Source organism: Falco biarmicus, chromosome 12, assembly GCF_023638135.1.
Source record: "Falco biarmicus isolate bFalBia1 chromosome 12, bFalBia1.pri, whole genome shotgun sequence".
NCBI classification, from domain to species: Eukaryota; Metazoa; Chordata; class Aves; order Falconiformes; family Falconidae; genus Falco; species Falco biarmicus.
In genome coordinates, this window is record NC_079299.1 from 27,891,927 (window position 1) to 27,913,073 (window position 21,147).

A 21,147-nucleotide genomic window follows, 5' to 3' on the forward strand; every position below is an offset into this window, starting at 1 on the left:
GTTAAAAAACAGTATTAATTACCCCAGCAGTTCTGTCCCTGCTGTGACTTCATTCTAAATCTAGTAAGAGTTCTCTTGCTTACATCTGGGTAAGGAGTTAGCACTACCTGTATTTTCATACTTTTGCTCTAAGAAAATATTTACACAAGTCTACTTTCCAAGAAAACTATTTCTGGCCAACATAGGTTTAATTTTTTTCTTTTTAAATTATTTTAGAAACATGTACTTGTGCCCACACAAGAATTATTTTTATCAGATACAAATAAACAAACCAATTGTGAGAGAACACCAGGTCACAGTGCAACAAATTCCCAAATCCTCGTGGTGTACGCCATAGGAATAAACCAACAATCAAGAAGTGAAAACCAAGGAAAACAGAAGTACGCTTTAATGACTAATAACACAAAGGTTATACATACATAAAAGTACTGCTACAACCACTGTACCATTACTTCTAATTCTAAAATTCTAGAAGACCAACACAAGCATACCCTTTGGTAGCAATGACTTTCTGCACTGAAATTTTCCTGCAGAAGATCCCTTGAGGAGATCTATCTGCAATTGGAATCCTCATCTGAGAAATCTGATTATACGAGAATTCTGATGTGAACTTCAACACTTTTGTTGCTGATCATATACAAATGTAAATATACCATCTTGTCATGGTCACTTACAAAAAAATCAGTAGAAAGAATAGTGCATGAAATTCTAGACTCCACTTGCACGCGCAGTGCTCTGCTGTTACACAGTAAAGATGGGCAAATAACTCCAGCTCAACTGAATGGTTTGACCAACAGGGCAAGACTGAGGTCTCAGGATTAGTGAGAAACAAGCATTTGCCTCTATAACCCTTTTTAGCCTGCTCAAGTCCTGGATGCTAAAGCAAATGGAATTTTGTGCCACTTTGGTGCTTTTGGAGGAAAAGTAGCTTTCAGACAGCAGAAACAAATAGGGTAAGAATCTGTGATACCAGTGGGATACACAAAACTACACTCACACTAGGAGTATGTATGAAGGGAATGTAAATTGGTGTGCAAGTGACCCAAGCCTGAGTATTAAAAAAAAAAACACCATAATAAAATTGTTTTCCAGAAATGTGAGGTGAGAAGAATCTGCCAGAATCACATAAAGACTAGAGCACTTAAATTGCCTTTGCAGCTGTTTTAAGAATGGCTCCACATTACCACTGCAGTTTTAGTCAGGCCTGAAAGGGGGGTGGGTGGGGGCAGGAAACAGGCAAAAAGATCAGTTTATTTCTCACCCATACTTCCCAGAATGTTAGGCTACTACAAAAAGATGAGGCCACTGGAAACCTAGAATACATGCATCTGCGCGTCACTCATCATACTTACACAGACACTTTCTTAAGAGCCAGGGTACCTGTTTTTCAGGAGAGCACAGCATACTTTGATTTTGCAGAGTTATAACCTAGATTTCTAATAACTTTTCTCCTTTCATGAAACCAAAGCATTGCTTTTTTCAGAATACATTTCTCATTCTTCTAATGTTGACAGCACAGCATTGAAACATTACACCATATTTTAAACCCGGCGTAAATAATCTAGTAAATGAAAACCAAATTAAAATGCTCAAAGAGCAAACACATACCTTTTGTAAATCAGAAATTACTCTGTAGAAATTTCCATTGTAGACAATGCCTTCCTAAGAGAAGAAGAAGAAAAAAAAGCCTTAATTGTGCATACTAATATTTAATTACCTAATAAAACCATGGTGAACTACTTCAAGACCCTCTTTTTCCCCCAGAAATTATTTCTCATTATGGATCAGAATATATACATTACTGCAAGCATAAATATTGCAGAATCAGTGAGGTTTTGCTTGAAGTTCACTTTATTTTGAAATTCCTTTCTGTGTTCATTATCAAGTAAAATCATCATAGCTACAGGTGAAACTAACATGTGGTATCTGGTCTCCCAAGCATTTAAACCTAGAAAGTAACCCTATAGAACAGAGACCGAAAGTAGAGCAACGTATCAGGTGTAGAGGGGGAACAAAAAAACCGCACACCAACAAAAAACCAACCACAAACACTAAAGTATTTTATACTGAAGTATATAATCTGGTCTCTCTCTCATTCCACCTTTGGGTAAGAAGTAAATTATGTCATCATTACCAGTGCTAAAACATACTTCCCCCATTGCTTCTGTCAACCTTTTAGAAGGATTAAAGCATCAACTAATTCACTGATGTCTACTTCTGTCTTTCCCGCTTCTACTTGGGTGGGGAAGAGGTTGGCAGCACAGGGGTATGTGACACTTCTGTGCTTCTGGGCAGCACAGATGGGTAAAGGGATTCACACCGTTCCCTCAGGTCCAGACATCAGGGCAGAGTCACAGCAGCATCCTTGTGACATTCTGGTATTTTATGTTCTGTGATATACTCTGTGCAGCCAAGTTGAGTGCTTCAGGAAAAAACTGACCTCTTCCCAAGCTTCCTCTGAGGAAGCACTTGGTACAGATCCTGTGGCTCTCACATCTGTATCAATAATACCAACTGCTTTGCTGTTCTGACTTTTTTCCCCCCCTCTTTTTAAAAATGCACAAAACCAACTGATTTCTACATCTAAGTCATCTGTAGAAGAGCTTAATTTGAACACGAGCACAGCAACCACGCAACAAGCAAAGCAGCAGAGTTAAAGAAACTGGAAATAAAAGGGCAAAAGTGTTCAAAAATGAAGTCAAATCCAAATTTAGATTAGAAATTGATTAATATAAGAGAATGTTTTAAAAGAAAAAACAAGCGTTCAGCATTGAAAATAATATGGAATTAACTGCAGCACTTTCAAATGAATCTCCATCAAGAGGTCCTACACATTAGGACAGAAGCTATGTTTTTCTCTTTCATTAAGCTTCATCTTTACTTTTAAAGTAAAATAAATTGAAGCATAAAATTGAGAACATCCACTAGGCACATACTGAGGATTAAATCTGACTTGATACCGTTTTGAGTTTTGAGGTACAGAAGAAGAGAAACACACACACACACAAAAAAAAAAACAAAAAAAAAACCCCACCCACACACACACCTTAAGATTAGAAATAGAGAGGTTCTAGAAAACAAGTGTCTCAGCCAAGAGAGGCCAGAGTGTGTTGTAGGTCTAGTGTTTGCCTTGAAAACGCATGGTGCATAAAACACCTCAAGTAGTATGCTACAGGGACTGAGAACCACAGCAATCACAATTACAGCAATGAGAGCATTTAAAGAAAATAGTTTCCTGTTCTGTTGAATTCTCCCAAAGTTGCCAAGAACTTCCATTAAAGCAGAAGTTTTCCAAAACAGAAATAGCAGCCCTAAGAGGATGGTGGCTAGGTACTTTGTTCTCATTAAGTATTGACAGCACAGTCTTCCAAGAAAAGACTACGCAGTGCCTTTGATTTTTTTTTTTTTTTAATGCCTCATATTGTCTCATTTCACTAGTGCAGTTTCAGGCTGGCCTCAGTAGCTCATAATTACATTACAAGGTATCCCTGAGTCTCCATCACCTCACAGCTGCACACACAAGTGTCCTTACACTTATTTCTAGGGTCAACTAAAGCCATCTTAATGCTAAAATAAATTCACAATTCAAAACATGCTTCTGATGGAAAAACAAATACATTACAAAAATATTTTCAAGCATACAAACTATTCTATTAGTCTGAAATGAGAGATACACCTTAGATATTTTTGTTCGCTTGCAGATTGTGGTCAAATTTCAACACGGTTACATCAGCATAAAATGTAGCACCGCTCCACTGAAATCAGTAGCATCATACCACACCTAATGCACATAACAGAAAGAGAATGTTTCTTAACTGGTTTTAATCATTTACAGCTTTCTGGGTAAAACTGCCATTGGACTCTGAAATTTCTCATGTTCCATGTAAATAGATAAGTACAATATCATAAATTTAACAAAAAAAATCAGTTTCTTTTTAGTTATGCAAATACCAAAAATGTTTTTCTTTTCACCAGTGAAGTATTTCTTCAGAACCTTGTTTGCATTCAAAATCTCCAATGGCCCTTTTAGTAAGGCTATAAATTCTTTGAGGGAAACAACTGGAGCCAGAGTCAAGGCTCAGTTACACAGGCAGAAACACTGAGCAATCCGCAATACACAGTAAGTAACTACTGATGGGGTAATGGACAGCAGCTGCAGCCTCAGGTTTATCTTTTGTTCTACATCTGGGTGTTAAGGCTAGAACAGAAAAACTCTACAATTTTTATTTCTCTCTTGTTCCAAAGAAAATAAACAAATTAGTATTTTTTTTTTAAGAAGAGGTGAATAAGCTGGTCTTATGTACCTTGATACCTGTTGGGGGGCGGTTCAGAGGATCATTATTTTCATGTTCCTCACATCCTGAACGCCTAACCGGATGGATACCACAGGATCTCAATTGCAACTCAACACTTAACCAGGTGCAGACGCATCAAATTCTGAAGTGTCCAATGTTCATCACTGGCCACAACACAGATTTCTTAGCTACTGTTCAGTAAGCCAAGACTTGATTCCTGACTAGTCACCTGAACTTTCCAATTACATTACATGTACCATACGGGTTGCCTCTCCCTCTCTCCATGTGCCTTAACCCCCTATTAACCTACTGGGAAAGGACTGAAGTTTTCAAAACCCCCAGGCTGTCATGATAATCCTTCAAACGGATGGACAGCCTTCATCAAGATTCCGGGCTTGTCAAGAGATTTATTTATTTATTTATGTTTTAAAGCAGAAAACAAGTCTGCATCAACAGGGATCTAACATACAAGTTTCTCTTTCACCTGTCATTCTCTGAAATGATCAGGGGGAACGACCTGACAGGAACACACTTCTAGAAGTCTGTAACTTTCCCATCTATGGACACTTGGCTATGGATGAAGAGTACCTCCTCAAGTTACCCACTGGGAGACTGAAACATTAGAATTCCAACAAAGACCTTTTGCCTGATTCTAGTTAAAAATGAAGTACAAGTACCCAACTTAAAAAAGACCATTAGAATCTTAATTTAAACACGACAGTTAATTTAGTCTGTCAATATATCCTGAATCAGTCATTACCTACCAAACTTTCACTCCCTTTGTGCCAAAAAGGAACACCAACCATAGCTTATTTGTTTATTAGTTACTTTTAGATACAAAGTTGTTAACATTTTTCAGACCTATATTTCCTATACAGCAATCTGGACATATAGTTTCTAAAAACATCATTCTTCGTTTGCAAATTTTTTTCAGTATCTGGGGGAAAAAAATCCCAAAGCAAAAAAAACAACCAACCAACACACAAAACCAAAAATCCTGGGGGGGGGGGAAACCACTCTCACTCTAACACTAAGTCTTTGATAAGATGATGCCAGCTGGTACACTCTTGTAGACAGGAAACCACTTTTACCAAAACGTTATGTCAGCACCCTGCCTTCTAACAGCAAGCAGCGAGGCTGTGCACTGCCAGCTCCTGCCTTCAGTGGGGCAAGCTGTTCTAGCAAGGGCACGCCGTCAGATCATTCATTCTCATCTGAAGCCCTTGAGAAACCTCAGCTCCTTCCTGGAGTGGAGCCTTGCCAGGGACATCAGTCTGTTGCCGGTGACACACTCTATGTACAATTTGGTAGCTTCCTGCTTAAAGCATTACATAATTTGAACCTCTGGCATATCTTTCTGGAACATTGCACATACTAATCCACAAGATCAGTGACCTCTTCAGTTACCAGGATAGCTCTGCACCTTTTCTTCACTGATACTGACCTGGATGGCAGTGATTTACGGGGGTATATAGCTGTCTATCCCAAGTAAATAAAAACTTGACAGTATGATTCATGGACACAGACAAAGGAAGCAGCTAAATACACAGTTAAACACAACTATTAGTCAGTAATTTCAGAAACAGGAAGAAAAACCCAAATAACATTTTATCCATTTCTGCCAAAAGAATACCACAGTGGAAATCACATTCATAAACCACATATGGTTTTATTAAGGATTGTTGCATTTAGCTTCACTGAATTAAGTCAGAAATTCACTAAACAAAAAGTATACAAGCTGATGCTAATGCCACACAACATACACTTGAGTACTAGCCCTACATTCCAGGCGTGCAGTCATGAGTCAAGAGAGTTCTCAACTCAGGATCAGGGCGCGTATAGCTAAACTGAAAAGTAAAAGTACTTTTTGGCGTTTGCTGTGCAAGATTCAGCACACTGAATTGCTGAAACCACCAGACTACATCCACAGAGACTCCAAATAATTTGGAGCCCAGAAATTCTACTTTATGAAAAGCATATTGATCAACAAGTACACAGTCCAAAAATCTGTAAATAATAAAGTCTTCCAGACTTTTTTCTACAGTGAACAAATTATATTTCTATGATAAAACCACATAATTTAAGCCAAGCAATAAATAGCAGCATTTGTGCAATATAAAGCAGTTACCACAAATGCTCATCACTGTAATAGGTCTAAGAAACACAATCTGCAATTTGAATCAGAGAATTTCAGGGTATCTTGAATGTAGCAACTATATACTATCCTAAAGTTTCTGCAGGTAGTTTCACCTGTGTTTTAGGACTGTCGTATGTTTGGGGATTTTTAGAAGGAGGAAAAAAAAAAGTATTTTTACAGTCACCTACAGTAATTCTCTGGAACCAAAATTATCATGCTGCAGTTTAAGAGGTTTTCAATCTATGAAATTACTCACTGCTGATGAAAAACATTAACAATCCAAGACTTCATTTACAGCACTACAAAGAATCCAGGTCATTATGGTTAAATGCTTTTACTCTTGCTTGGGCCAATGAGATGAATTATTTTCATGAAAACCTGCACTCCAACTAAGAGTAAAGTTTAGGGGTGTCCTACCCTAATCCAAAGAAATCAGAAATGAAGGGACAATCCTAGACTCAAACATGCAGCCAGTGTGGGCGCTGGGGAACATGCAGCAGGTGAGACAGGAAGAGAATGCATACTCCTTTGAGGCCAGCAAGCCACCAGCACTTTAAATCACCAAGATAAGATGCAATCATCTAAGGTCTCCAGGGAAAGCTCAGCATCAACACAGAAATCCTACTGCAGCTCAGTCATTCTTTTTGGGATATACCCCATGTTCCAGAAACTGGTGGCTTGCTTCCTGTCATTCATGTTTTGAAATGTAGGCCAGAGACCCCAACATAGCATGTCCTGATCTACACTTTTTATTATCCCAATCCTCCTTAATAGCAAGAGAAAGGGATTAAGCAGCATTACTTTTCCCCTTGAAAATTTACTGAGATAATTACATACTGGTTATAACACAAGATACAGTGCAAAACAACACAGAATGGGCATGCCATTTTATCCAAGCCTCTTTGTCCCATAACATATGGGAGGGGAGAGTACACAGCTGATCATATTAGGTATGTACCGAATAGATTCACTCATCTTTTTCATACAGTCCTTTTCTGGCAATCATATTAAGCTGGGGGTGGGGGATGGGGCAGTGGGGTGTAAGCTATTTTACAAAATGTTATTAATTGCTCAAGCCATCTGTGCTTCTAGAGAACACTCTTTTCCATCCCTTCTTTCCTTCCTACTGGGCTCCACAGTGAAGATGCAGCAGTATATTTACAACCATTTTTACACTAGTAGATGTTACACCACACAACTGCTTTTCTGCAAGTTCAAGATGAAAGTAGTGGAAAGAAGTTTACATAACCAGACACTGTCAATGAAAAAGCAACAGAGGATGGCACACCACAGGCCACGGACATTTAATTCATGCAAATCTCTTCCTCTTTCTCACTTTGCTTTCCGATTTGTTTTAATTTCATAGGAGAATTTGACTGGTAATCACTTCTTAATGCATGGCAAGGCCTAAACGCCAGCAGCTTTTCTTGTCTCAACAAAATATACAGAGAAATTAAATTACAATTGGCTTAAACGCACTTTATCTTGTTTCTACCCACCTCGAACACATACCCAGTTCAACATAAACATGTAGTCACTGAATAATACGAGTATAAAAGAATAATCTACACTCTGATAAAGAGAGATATGTTTCAAAACAATTATGATCACTATCTCTGAATCTGGCTGCAACCAGCTAGCTGAAAGTGGCGTTATTGTGACAGAAATAGCACGATGTTTCCATGCAAGAAAGTAAATATATTTTACCAGATACTAGCACAGGAGTTGAAATCCACCCAAGAAAATCATTTGCATTACTGGTTTGCATTATTCTGACATAACGTTTTGACACTGAGTTGAAACATTAAGCTGCAAGTACAATGCCTCTTTTTTAGAACTGATGCAATTTCTTAGGGCAAAATCTGATATGGCGAGCCAGACTTCCTGTCCACTAGTTTCTCCCCAAGAAAAAATGGGAGACATTGGTTTAGTTTTTTTATTTGTCCAGTAAACAGATCAAAGCATTACACATCTGCACTGAGGTTTACAGAGCCATGCTGTGCAAACATCCTGGGCCTGATGCTGCAGGCTTTATTAGAGCAAATCTCTTCTGATGGTAGCCAGTACTAGTCTGTGCTAGGTTGTGAAAATGCACGCTTCCAAGGGAAGTCAGTAACTTTGAAGTCCCACCTGACTGAAAACTATTCAAAGATGCAGCTTGTATTTTTAGGCTGATCTTTTATCACATTAATTAGAACTGTTTCACACTTACATTCTGTTGCCTATAGACTAAAAATTGTGTTCAGCTCTAGGCTCCTCCTTTGCTGGTGTTACAAATTCTTTGGGGGAAGGAGCAGTTTTAACAAGTATGTACAACACCTAAAAAAACGATTCCAGAACAACTATTAGATCACTGAGTGTTCTAAGATTGCAAAGTGTCAAATAATTTTTAGCATAGCTGAAGCATCTTTCTAGATCTATGCTTATTAGACTGCAGTTTCTACCCAGTCTCTTCTATTTCCTTTCTCATCAAACTGTGCAGTCGAGCTTATTCAGGGTTTCTTCTTTGTTCCCTTTATATAAGGCAATATATATAAATATACAAAAATATAAGAAAGGTGGAAACAAACAGCACAACACACAAATTTGTTTTAAAACTGACAGGGATGTTCAGCAGTAGGCCTGATGTCTGCAGCTACTTCAGTTCAGTACAGGTTTTGACTGAGAGCGTCCCTTTAAGCAAGCTTTGCTGATTCAGACTATCTCCATACAGTTGCCAAAAAAAAAACAAACCAAAAAAAATGGAGGAGACACTCCTGAGTTATGCTCTGACTTAAAGGTTTACACAGGGAATCCTCATACCTAGAAATAACACTACGAAGCGCATTTACATTTTTGCTGGAAGACTGGTGTCAAAAGATTATATGCAAAAACACTGTTTGGTAAATATCCTGTGTCATACTGTACTTTTAAACCTGAAAAGAATGAACCTTTGCTACTGCTGGACTATAAATCAAAACTGGATCTGTTCCTTAACAAAGGTATTAAAGACAATAGCCTCTAATACTGCATGACACGTCAATCTAAGCAGTATGAGCAATGCCTTGCTCCATACATTAAGCTGCACTCCTGGGAGTTCGTTCTAGTATGGTATGTCCGTGCCCCTGATTTGCTACGTTTTGATTCACAAGTCAAGGGCGAGAAGTAATTTACCAGAATTCCATTACTAAGATATACGCTGCAAGCTTCGGTAAAGTCTTCTTACCACACTAAGAAAGGTCTCAACTACTGCAATATAAAAAAAAAAAAAATCTGAAAGCTGCTTTATATCTTCAGACACTGCAGCATGTTGAATGAACAACATAGATGTCATTTCTTTTTAACTTGCATAAAAGCACTGTATATCTATATTCTAATTAAAACCGCTGTGTTGCAGTGTATTCTCTCATCTGAAGTTCCAGCAAATGGGCAGCAATCAGATAAAAAAAAAACAAACAACAAAACAGGCTGCATTGTAATAAATGCCATAAAATAAATAATGCAAGGATAGTTCCTGCCCCAGAAACCTTGCAATTTAGGACATGAAGAAAGAATCCTTAAGGGATCATACCAAACCTACCTAACATTCCTGAATTGACATTTACATTGTGCTGTACTTCAGCGCATACTTTAAAGGCTAAGCTAGAAGTATGCACATTGTTCTGATGTGCACTGCTGAAGGCTGTTGTGTATCTCACTGTTCACAAGACAACGAGCCTTCATGTCAGGCATTATTTAAGATGGGTATTGAAAGACAGGTATCTGACATTCAAGGTAAGTATCAAAAAAAATCCCATAATCAGAACAGGGAGGTAGGGGGGCGGTGTCTTGCTGTATTTAACTCGTCAGGGTTTAGAACAAAGAAATCTCATTTTAAAAGTCTACTACAGCCAGATATGCCTATGCCCAAAACATACGCGGAGGGGGAACGGGGCTAGAAGGTGGAATTGCCAAATTGATACCAAAAAGCAAAGAAAGCTTTCAGGCTGGGCACCCATCCCTCCTGCATTGTAAAAGGTTACATGCTCTTAACCCAATACTACCACACCTAACTACAGGATCAAATGGGTCCCAACAGCCACTCCCTGCACTGCTGAAACTTGAGATAAAAATTAATTTTGAAGTAATTATATCAGCCTCAATAGTCATCTACAATTCCAGCAATTTCTCTCCATCCCACAAAAGTGCAGTCTAACATCTGATCTCACAAACCAGGGGGCTGTTTTTTTTCTGAAAAAGAACATTTTTAGCAAGTACATGTCAGCCTAGTGCTACAGTCAGAAGCATTTGCATCTTGAGACAGCTTGTGGATATATACTTCACTTTGGAAGGAATAACCGGAGCCCCATTGAATGCATAGCCAACAGGATACTGCCAAATATTTCATATGGCTTCAAAACTGTATTTCACCTGCAAAACCTACAGATCTATTTAATCATGTCTCAAGCTCTGAAAGGCATGGTTTGCACAGTGGCAGCGTGCTGTACTCACGTCAGTTTTATTTCTCATAGATGGCATACCCTCCACCAAGTAACTCCTGACACTATTTAGATTCTCATTACCTTTCCTTTGTCAGGTCAAATTTCAAAACTTAAAAAAACAAAAAAACAAAAAAAACCCAACAAATAAAAAACAACCACAAAAAATAAAACCAGAACAAACAATAACAAAGAAGCTATTCAGTTATCTATCAGAATAACTGCCCCCTCCAATCCCTGTCTCTTCCTGAAGGAAAATAGTAAGTGACTTGCTCTAACTTTTCCAAGGCCAAAACATGGCCCAAATAGGAAACCCACACTAGCAGCACAGAGCTACTCATAAGCTATTTATCATATCAAGCACAAACAAGAATGAATGATGCAAGAGGGAAGTAAACAGTAAAGTTTATTATACCTTGCTTCTCACCAGTTCTTCAAAAAACACCATCTCACAGGCTTTGCTCAGAATGAGCTGCACTGAGAGCAGAACAAGTCACATCTCCAGTAATGTACTGCTCACACATTAATTTTTTCTATTATTATTTTCCCTTTTGACAATGAAAGGAATAGACCAGTAAGCAGACACAAACAATTTTGGCCTATGAATCTTCCTTGAAAAAACTGCAGATGCATAAACCCAGTCACAATAGTATTACATTAAGAGAGAACAGATAAATTGCAACTACCTTCCAAAAGGCACCATAGATGAGGCACAAAGCAATTCCAAGTTGAATACAAAGCTCAAATTGACTATTACATGCTTGTAACACCCATACCTTGTCAATAGACATTCCTGTAGATGAAGAGCCAACTTTTGTTGAAATTGTTACATTTATGAAGAGATGTGCTAATTACCAGCTGAAGACCACTCAGCTAAGTAAACTATGCCCTACCAAGGCCTTTAAGACAATATTATTCAGTTTCTAAAACTGATGTGATGATAGCATGAAGAGGTGCCAGGAAAAAAAAAATCACCCACTTTCAGTCATCTTTAAGTAAGAATTTCTTTACATGAATTAAAACAGAAGTTTTATCTTATCTCCAACTTCTGAGGGAGAAAAAAAAAGGACAGCTAGAAATTTATTTGTACTTCATGTATACAGAAGCACCTGCTTTTTAAATTGAAGTGATGAGTAGGCTTCTTAGTAACTCAGGGATTCCATGTAATGGTTTATGAAATTAAGCAGTATTACCAGAAAAACAATTATCATTTAAATTACTTTTGCAATTACTTATTAAGGAAGAGATGTACCTCACCTAACAAATACTATAGGTCTACAATTTCACAACTGTTAGGTATACAGATTTATATCTCTTAACAGAACTGACACCTTACTCTGATAATTACTACCTCCAATGCTTTGAAAAAACACTTCTATAGATCTTTTAGATGAACCAGGCGAAGCAACACCTTCATGATCCAAGTTTTGGTTAAAATTTCAAATCACTCATGAAGGTCTTCAAGAGTATTTAAATGCTGCTAAAAGTAGGGGTTAATCGGTAAGACATCATCAGCTTTTATTAAGGGAACAGAAAAAAATTAATCAAAAACTAAGCCCACAAAAAGTCTAATGTAATTTTACATGACTTGAAAAATCTCTCATATTTTGTTATACTAAGATTGTTTTCTTTACAGAAAACAATTCCATTAAAAAAAAAAGAGAGAATGAAAATTACAAGAAAATACACATCAAACATCCTGACACTAAATTACGGTTGGATGCCGCCAACTTCTTAAAACTGTAACGGTTAACCCAGCAATGTAATTCCCTCTGCCATTTCTACCTCTGATTTCAAAATCTGTTCTCCAGTTTTCAAAAGCCTTAAATTGCCACATTGCTCAGCACCTGAATCATGGAAAACATGTTATCAATCATTTGATGATTCGAAATTACCTATATATCTTTCCACATAATTTCAGATCAATTCAACGAATGTTTTTAACATATCTAACATCCAAGAGCTACAATTATATCTTTGTTTTCACGATATTCATCTTCAGTCCCCTTCTACTGTGGGGAGGGGAGGTGGTTATACTAAATTAGGGTGAGCAGTGTCTTTTCAAGGATAAATTAGAAATGAAACCAGGATGAGATCAGTGAAGATTACAGGGAACTGTTTATTTAACTGAGCATAACTAAGTCAAAGATATATAATCAGAGCATGTATTTCTTGACAGATTGATTCAGTTGGTTTAATTTTGAAAACTGAAATATCACAAAGATCATTATATTAAAAAAAAATATCTCCAGCAATAAAGCTCACTTTTTATTTTGAAGTAGCCTACTTCATACCAATTCAGAGTAACTCATGTATTGCTTTCACCTCATGTTTTAAAATATAAGAAGCATTTACAAAATAGATATATGTGTTTTTATAGAAAAGAATTACTGCAAACATATACTTTTCATTTCCCCACATCTGGAAATGCATTTAGGCTACACAAGGCTTTTTAGTTTACCACGGGAAAGCTTTTAGAAACTAACATGCCGGGATCTGCACAAAACTTGGAGAGTACCATTTATTTACCTTTAAAAACAACTCCATCCCCAAACTAAGAAACCAAGCCTGAATAAAACAACTGGTAGACTCTCACCATAGCCAAAAAACAACTTTTTTTTTTTTTCTTTTTTGAGGCTGCAATTCCATGACAGAATCAGCACTGAAAATGAAGATGCAACATAGAAATGGTGATTTAAGTTTTTATGCCATCTGGACAACCAGATAAAGGTTTAAGTGAGCTGTGAATCCTCTGTCCACACACGGACCACAATTCTGCAGTTCCAACTTCATTAGTAAGAACTCTTCTAAATGAACTCAACCAGACTAGCAAAAATTAAGATTTATACCTTTGATACCCATCAACCAAAAACATGCAATAGGAAAAACCATCAACATTTCTCCACAGTAATGATAACACAGCTCTCCAGAGATAAATGCAAAATGCAGAAGACTAATACTGCTGTTTCCTTTTCCTGTCCACCTAACCATGTGTACATCCTTACTACCAGTTCAATCCAGAAAACTAAATGACCATCAGCTGTCTTTTGCAGTGCAAAGGTGATTAACAGCTAAGGCTGAAAGAGACACATTTAGGGTACTCTCTCCCATGCATGTGAACCATACCTTGATTCACAAAAGTACCAACAGAGGTTACCAAGTTCACCAGTACTACACCAACTTTAACTTTCCTTGGGGGAAGTCCAGTTAAGTACCATATGCTCCTTCCAAGGTGTCAGTCTTCACTAATTCAACACAGGCAGACATGGCAACCACTCTTATAAAAGCAGTGCAAGCACCTCATTACCTGATGCAAAGACTAATTTAACTATAACACATTTTCTTGTACCAAGACACACACGAAACGGCACACAGCTACAAACTATTATTATATGACTTTTCCTAGTTAACCTTATGCTCTCATTAGGATATCTCAAAGGAGACTATTTTATCAATACCTGTTGGCCAGGCTAGGCATATATGCCAATTCCAGTACTTTCTCAGTTTGGGAAGGGGCGGGGAGGGGAAGCATGCAGGGCCAAGCCTACATAATGCTCTAGGATGCATCCAAGTAGACAAGGGTCTGCCTGTTTCGTTCGGACCTGGGCCAAGGTCTTCCCAGAAGTTATTTCTCTTCCTAGACATCTGCTACAGTCACAGGTTAACAAAACCCACTATGTATGTCACAGCCAAAAACCAAAGTCTCAGCAAAAAAACCCAGCCAGACTCTGCTAGATATTACCAGATTTGATTTGGGTAGGGGGGTGTGGCTGGGCATGTGTGTTAAAAAAAATATAATCACTGTATCCATTCAGCTGCAGCAGGTAGATTACAGGACCAACAGTCCTTCCCCAGGGTAAATATAAATGTATTATTTAGGGGCTACGTCTCCTAGCCTTACAGAAGAGCCTACCAGGGTCTCACAGACCCAGCTTCTATGCCTGGTAGAATATGGTATCCGCCCCCCGCCCCGCCCCCCCCCCCCCCCCCCCCCCCCCCAGGACAACAAGCAGCAGCTGAATCTTCTCCCCACTCAGGCTGCCCTATTTGAGCCCTCAATTATTCTCCCACGTCACATCTCTCCCCTCCTCTTCCCACTGCCCCCAGAAACCCCCACCTTCTGCTTCAGCATGGGAATTCACCAATCAAAGCAGATAAGCATATCATGTGAGGGATGGCAGACACACTGAGGGGAATTTCCAAGAGCTCCCCTGCACCTGCAGCATACAAGAATACAGGAGATTTCCAATGTGAAAATCACAAGCTCAGCAGTGATGCCAAAGTATTCACATAACCTGCAACTAACAGCTCTTATGTCAGACTGCAGCACCTAATTTGCAATCTGCTCTGATATACCTGCAATCACATTCCATCTTCCCTTGTCATTTAATGTATGACAATTATTCCTAAGCATATTTTGCTAGGGAACCGGTACACAAATAACACAGACTGAAAGACCAGAAAGCAATAATTACTCAGTCTATTCTTTCCTGATGTCAGACATGCAGTACAGCTCTCCAAATCCACCAGAGCACCCACTTAATCTGCACTAATCCCCAAGAACTAGGAGGAGGCAAAAAAAAAATAATCATCCAACAGCTGCCTTGCAGTCAAGGTTTAGGAGCAATAGAGTACATCTCATCACCACACCATGCCAACCAGCCTCTCCTTTAATGGTTATGCTTCACTGTCATCTTTGCAAACTAACCTACCAGAAATTCATCAGCCTCTCACCCCATCTCTCCCCTTCCTTCTTCAAAAATGCTTTTCCTTCCCTGATCAGGGTCCTGCATAGAAAAAATTATACCAATTCTCTTTGGTTCAATAGACTATGTTAGCCTAGCCAGAGTAACCACTCCCTGTCCTTATTTCCTACTTCCCAATGAGGCATTCATCCTCCATTTCCACCCACTCTCTTGAGAGGAATTCTGTAATAATTAATGCATCCTTATCATGTGTACATAAGAAAATGCAACTTACAAGAAAGTATCAATATTCACAGTTTTTTGGGTGGTTTTGTTTTTTTTAAAGAACTTTTATCCTAATTTGTGTATCTCAAAACAAACAGGCCCTCACTACAGCTGTCAGTTCCTTTCCTCCCTATGTTTCCTTTTAGCAGCTGCAGCAGAAGTACAGATGTCTAGAGATAAAGGCAAGCATCCTAGATCCAGAACACAGCCTCAGCTAAGAAGAGCCGAGAGAAGATCCATATATGCAACAAGTATAGCACATACAACATCAATAACGAACCTCCACAAGCTTAGGAAGGAAAGCCAGAAAGAAAACGTGAGAGACATAGCAATTTCAGGCATGAGAAAAATATTTTCAAGGAGGAAAATGGGAACAGAAAACCCCATAGTGTTTTGGAACACCCTAAAAGATCAAGTAGGAAAGATTACCATTTTGTTATGAGAAGCTCTTTCATCCAACCTATCTTGTTCAAAACCACAGCTTACATCTCATAGAACTTCCTTACTACTTGTTATTTTCCACAGCATCACACCGTTCACAGGATCATGGAGACTCTACATCACTGGAATCCAAGAGACGCTTATTAACCTTTCAAGTCTTTACTCTTTTTGCCCCCTTTATTAGTCACTAACCTCCTGACTGATTGCTTCCAGTCTGCAGGAGCGTGTGTGCTCAAGTTGAATATAGAAATTGTTATAAAAGGAATTCTATCCATAACTTCAAGAATAAATAGCCTGCTCTTCAATACCTTTTTCATACCCATTTCCTCCTTACCAAAGTGCACCCAAACATTTCTGAAGTTGAGTATATTAGTCTCTCTCAGGTGGCATACTGCTAGACCAACTGCAGATACAAAATGCTTTCATGTAACTATCTGATACATGGATGACATCTCTAGATTTTTTTCTCTCTTCATATTTTCAGATGGTATTCCACATAAAAACAGAATACAAACATCAAGCCTAGATGAACAGTTTTCAAGTAAACGATCAATCTGAACAATCACTCTTGAAACTAGCATTCAGATTAATCTATAGTTACACATAGTCTCACGGTCTTCTGAAATTACCAACTGCAAGGTTAGCTCACAGTTACAATTTGAGAGCCTCAAAGTCAACTGAATAGAGCTAGCTTCTTCAGAAAGAAGAGAGCAGAGGTGTGACGTTACTTCAGTGATACCAATTTCAAGAACTCCACAGACCTTATAACAGACCACATTCCAAACAGACTATCTCACCTCATTTGCCTAAAGCTCCCAGTTATTGCTAATAGTTAAAGAAATAAGCTATGATTTTGAGAAAAGGTCAAGCAAGTGACCCTTAACTGCCCAAGTGTAGGGCTTCATGGTGGTATGATAATAGCTTCTACATGAAATGGAAAGCAGGGCCCTAACTTCAGATGTATGACAGTTGTCAATCACCTACTTCAGTTTTGATCGCTTGCTATTGTAAAAAGAAAGATGAGACACACAACATCAGGAACTAGGAGCACTTACTAGTTATGGCATAGCATTAAATAGCATGCTTCAATTGCAGAAAGTCAGGTTACAGATTGACCTACTCATTAAACAAGTTGGTCATTATACAGGGGATGACAAGCAGGATTTCTCCATGCTTTATCTATGGTCTTCACGATCTATGCCATCTGTCCCACAGCCATTGGTGGGAAAGGATCAAGACTGAGCTCAACGCCAGTAACTGGCAACAGAAAAGAATGGGAAGCCACAGAGATCAAAGTAATAGTCCCATCTGCCAGAGAAATCTGAACCATGAAAAAGGCAAGTGTCCTTAGAAGCTGGAGACCTTGTAGTTCTCCCTTTTCACAAGCATACACTACATCAAGGCACTCTAACCTTTCAGTGGCACCTGCACTGCTTCCCAGGAACAGGTTCCCTCCCACAGAAAGAATAACTGGTGCTTCTTAGAACTCCAAAGGTAAAATAAAACATTACAACCATTCCCAAATACGATTTATCCATGCCAAGGCAAACAGGACAGTATGACTTTGTAGCAGTCTGCCCAAGGGCTGGGCTCTTCAGTAGAAAGGAGGAGTGTGTTTTGTTTCACTCTTCTCCAAAAATCCAGATTCTTTTGCTGTTGCACAGCTACAGCTTTAATGAGTTCTTCATTCAGTGAATGATACTTAGAATGACTTGTGCAGCCAAACCGACAAAAGAAACCATAGCACTTCACTACCTTATATAAGCCAATGTAGGTCTTCAAAAGGAGGGGATGTAAGCATTGTTTTTCTTCCAAGACCCCAACAGTGACAACCAGGGAAAAATCAACAACTCATCATCCAGAAGTCTGCTGGAGAGGAACCTCTAGAGCCACAATTGTGCTGTACCATCTATTTCTGTGCCTCACATGAGCCGCTCGGGGGCATCCTGCCCTGAAAACTACAGAGTCCCAGCATTAGCTCTATGAAGACAGCTGCAAAAGGGCTGTTCTGATACTCTTTTCCATATTGTGGCACCCTATTTCAGGCACTTGGATATATCAACATGTCTTCCTATAATACAGAAGTTACTACTAGGCATAATTAATTAATTAATTCCAGAATGGCTGGGAATCTGTCTTCCGCAGTTTCACAAGCTTCTTTATGCGTATTTACAAAACTTCCAGAAACCACCACCATAAGAAAATGGGTGAGGACTAACAAGACAGATTTTCATAGCTTAGTGGTCACAAGGCGAGAAAATAAGACAAGGCGGCTGGTTAATGTCAAAGCACAGTATTTTTAGTATTTACACCATTGCCACCCCATATATTCAAACACTCTACAGGTCAGATCTTTGGAAACACAAGTCCAAAAATCACACAACAAAGTCAAGCCAGCACACACTTTTCCTGCAGGAGCAAGAGAACCGTAAAGCCTGCTCTCAGAATCCCACCAAATAAAATATCTGCGCCTTTGGTGCATGCACTTAGATAATTTTGATGTCTTAAGTGTTATGCATGCATCTTTGATAAGATTAAGATGTCCTCAACAGTATAATCAAAAACTTCTGAAGCATTAACAGTGTGGGTCATAAACATCTCCAGTATGTGCAAGTTCTGCAGACACCAAAGACTCTTCCCAAAACTGGATATATTACATATCTTGCAAAATTGGTAACTGAACTCAAGCCATCCGTTTTGCAATTTCTGCAGTAGCACAATGCATCTATTTATTAGAGAATGGAACTAAGCCCATGCTACTGATTAGCCATCCTGCAAATAATGCTTATGCAACCTTTAATAATGATTTCCAGTAACAGCCAACCAGAGATTTTATGATTTGGAAAATTTCACTTCTAAACTAATTTACAACAATTCCCCAAATCTAATGGGACAGATGGTTGAAACCACACAGGAAACCAGCCTTCTCCAAAATCGATGAGGTATCGATTTTCATAACTCGCCTCTCTTAGGTAAGATGCCTGCTTTAAGTTTTTGCTCTCATTTTTAAAATTCTGGTAAGTATTCTTCTGTCCCTTTCTCCCTTTCCCCTGGAAGAGGGATTAATTCAATTTTAAGGAAAATATTAAAACAACAGTTTCAGGCTTCAGTCTTCAGCAAGTTATGAACAGGAAGGAATAGCAATTGAGCTGTTAAAACCACAAAGGAATGCAAACGACTGAACACCACAAGCAGAACACAAAAAATGACAAGCTAAAAAAAATGAAAAAGAAATACAAAGTCAGTCATCTTATTAAGCAAGGAAATTACACCCCTGCAAGTTTTCAATACAGTATACGTAAACCTGGTGAAAATAAAGCCATCAGTTCTACAAAGCTGTAACTAACACTTGAAGACTCACAGCATAGCCCCAAGTTCATCATCACAGTCAGGTATTACTGCAACAAATGGCCAAAGTCTGCAACAGAAGTCAGCAACATATATCAAGCCCAAACAACTCTCCATTATTTTAGAAACTGTGAAAGCAGAACACAACCAGTGATTTTGGGGTGATATATAACAAAGAGCTATTTCCTCTGCCAGTAAGGGAAATTCATATGAATTCCCTCTCCTCCCCCTTTTCAGTCTTTCTCTCTTTCCCCTTAAGGTTCTTTCTTCCCTGCATGCTGAGGAAAAGCAGAGAGTGTAGGTTATGCATAAATTCATGACAGAAAAATACTGTTTTAGAACAAAGCTCCAGTGCGTGGGTGCATGCCTATAAAATAAAAGACATTGTTACTCTACCAAGTACGTATCCACATGCAGCAATCAAATCAGATCTTAAAATTTTATTTTGACAGCTACATGCAGTTACATTTTCACCAGAGGTTTGACTTTCATATTACTACCTGTTTTTTAGTGATATCATCAAGAGATGAATCAAAACCAAAATTTGAAGGTACAGCGGTATTAACATTGTGGAAGATAATTCTCATCCCTGAAATCTGTAATTTATTTTTAATTACTCTACAAAGTTATCAGTAGCAGAAGGAATAAATCTGTTCTCAACTCCCATTTAGAAACTGTCTCTGTATAATACAGAATTGCTCAGCTCTATACAACAATAATTATTTTGTGTTACATAACAATATTACGTACCCTTGCAAATACTGTTGACATTACACTTTCACAAGTTAGAGAAAATAATCTTAAGCAAGCAATATGACTAGCTTGCTATAACTGCTCAAGTAAACTACAGAATACAACCATCAAGACAAACGTGTTATGAAAGAATCTGCTCCATCCTCTCGCGGAATCAGAAATGCGACATTTTTCTCTAGGAACCTCATTAACTCCAATTATTAAACTAAAAATTCCATGGTGCAACATCAAGTGAAGTTTGGAAAACCTGAATAGTATTTACATATTAAGAGAACACGATGCACGCTTTACTGAAGGTTTATACTGTGCAAAACTTGGATTTCATATAGCCCCTACTGCCTGCCTTTCTTACAGATGCACCCCCATGGACACTTTAACATTATATAAACTCCCCCAGAGATAAAGATTATTCTGTAACTTTCCAAAATCATCTCCAGTTGAGAAAACATTACTTAACAAACACACATTATGTACCTCAAAGATGCATTAGATTCCTGGGTTTCTACTAGATATCAGCATGAAACAATATTTGTAGTTTATTTTCAGATATTAAAAAAAAAAATAAATAAGACAACGACCCAGGCTGGATAACTAACTGGAAAGGATAAACAGGATTAAGTAACAGGTGTCTGACTGCAAATAATTCAAAGTCACGCATCGAATACTGTGCACAGCTTTTCTGGCAACATGGAAAATGGTTTTTCACACCTTGCTTTGAAAATTACCAGTAAGTGATTTAAAAACAT

At 38.3% G+C, this 21,147-nt stretch overlaps 1 protein-coding gene across 6 annotated transcripts in view; it reads right to left on the bottom strand.

The window, feature by feature from the left end:
• Window positions 1-21,147, bottom strand: part of PLCB4 (phospholipase C beta 4) — a 208,953-nt gene that overhangs the window by 186,766 nt on the left and 1,040 nt on the right. For all 6 annotated transcript variants that reach the window (XM_056357323.1, XM_056357317.1, XM_056357322.1 and 3 more), the window contains exon 2: window positions 1,609-1,662. The gene's annotated coding sequence lies outside the window, so the exon portion shown is untranslated. The remainder of the gene's footprint in view (window positions 1-1,608; window positions 1,663-21,147) is intronic.